Source organism: Echinops telfairi, unplaced genomic scaffold (genome assembly GCF_000313985.2).
Source record: "Echinops telfairi isolate 266 unplaced genomic scaffold, ASM31398v2 ScPeMD7_17;HRSCAF=63, whole genome shotgun sequence".
Taxonomy (NCBI): domain Eukaryota; kingdom Metazoa; phylum Chordata; class Mammalia; order Afrosoricida; family Tenrecidae; genus Echinops; species Echinops telfairi.
In genome coordinates this window covers 4827192-4829229 of record NW_022103914.1, presented here as the reverse complement: position 1 = coordinate 4829229, position 2038 = coordinate 4827192, and positions in this window count along the sequence as shown.

Here is a 2038-nt window from a genome sequence, read left to right as displayed (position 1 = left end):
TGTGTTGTATATATACAAAAAGTTTGTTTTGTTGGAGGAAACTTGTTGGAATTGTAGCAATTTCAGTTCTCAATGTTTTGTATTTGTTTTTTGTTTTGATTTAAATAGGATGCAATTTAAAAATACTTTGCATCAAGGTGTATGCAAAACGTTGATGCAGTGCATCACAAAACAAAAGTTTGTATTTAATGAGGAGGTGCTTTACACTGTACTCTTTGGTGTTTTTTGGAAAAATTAGATTTAGATCTATTCTGAAACTGTTCATTTTTAAAAAATAAAATGTTACAGGTTTCACGTGATTTATTCTTAGCTATCAAGATTGCATTATGATTTTAGATTGTGTTTGAAAAAAGCCTTTGTAGTAATTATTAAATTTACATTTACAATTTTTTATGGTTTACAAGTTACCTACCATTTATAGTGGCAAATCAGTTTATACTCACACTGGCATTCCTCTTGAGTGCCTTTTGACAGTTCATTTATAGCTCCACCACGGAGTCATGAGAATGGAAAAGAATTTACAGTGCCCTTTAGAGGTCACTGAGCTCAACCACTCACTTTGTATCTTAGTAAGTGAAGTGCCCAGTGTTTTCAGGACGATATATGGCCGTCATGCCTCGAAACCAGATCTTCCATTTCTCAGTTCCTTTATGTTCTGTGACTTGAACACCACAGAAAGTAGTAGTAGATTCCATTGAAGTAGAAATAATACTTTTATTTCTGATGTTTTCTAATCCTATAAATGAAAATTCCTAGTAAAATGTCATCTCTATGAAAGGTTACAGTACCCTGTAGTTTAGGTTCATTATGAGCTCTTGTATTGGGAAGTTCTCAAAGGTAAGCAAGAGTAATTCTAGCGTGTGTCGGATGTTGCATGGAAATTTTTAATTATCTTCAAATTAAAGCGGCAATGATATGTGGCTTGACAGATACTTAAGAATTACTAATAGCCATGCTATAGTATTTTTAGCATGGTTTGTAAATCTCTTAAAATAATAATCATGAGACTTAATTTCTTTGATAAGCAAGTTAGGGAGGGCTAATTGAAAAGGCCAGTGTTGTTACCAAGATTTTATGTACCGTATATACTCGAGTATAAGCTGACCCAAATATCAGCCAACGCACCTAATTTTACCACAGAAACTGCATTAAAAATGCTGAAAATCTCGGCTTATACATGAGTATGTATGGTACCCTTTTTTCCTAGTCTGCATAATAAAATTATCACTATAATTTTAATTGTAAGCAGATCATAAAGTACTGAATGGAAAAAAATACGTCATTGCTCAATGGCTATTGTTCGTTACAGTAAGTTTATTGTCATTGTTTGCTTTTACTAGGCTCATAATTCACACAACACAGTTTCAGGTTAACTTTTTCTTATTTTACATATATATAATGATAAGATTGAGAAAAAGCTGTCTCAAACACTGCAGAGAATGAATAGTTCGCATTGAGAATGCAGGCAAGAGTAGAGCAGAAATAAATTCAGCTTTGATCAGAATACTCTGAAACTCTAATCAACATTACTGTTTTTGCCACTGTTAAAAACAAGCAAGAGTTGCTTTTGAGTGTCAGTCTGGAATTAGTCTTCTCTCCTTTTTCTACAATCAACCCATTTTGCAGATGTTGGACTATTGTAGGCCATTAATAGGGATTTAAAGATCTGATTATAAATTATTAAGTGTCGGGAGTCTTTTTTTCCTCTGTCATTAGTTTTCTTTTCTATCTTAAAGCAGCTCAGCAAAAAGTTTGATAATGCAAACAAAAGACACGCATTCCGTGGCTAAGATGTCCTTGTGTGATCTGTACAAGGGTAGTCTAAATGAATTCTAGTAGGGTTTCAGTTCATACATGCATAGGTTTACTCCAAACAAAAAAGTGTTGAGAAAATTAAAATTTTCAGCGTGAGAAAAAGGTCAGGAAAGTTGTGCTGGGGAATTTATTTCCATCCCAGTAACGCACCTGCTTATTTGAGGTTAGCTAGGACTATCCTACTAGAATTTTGGTAGAGAAATCTTTATACTATCCACCCTAC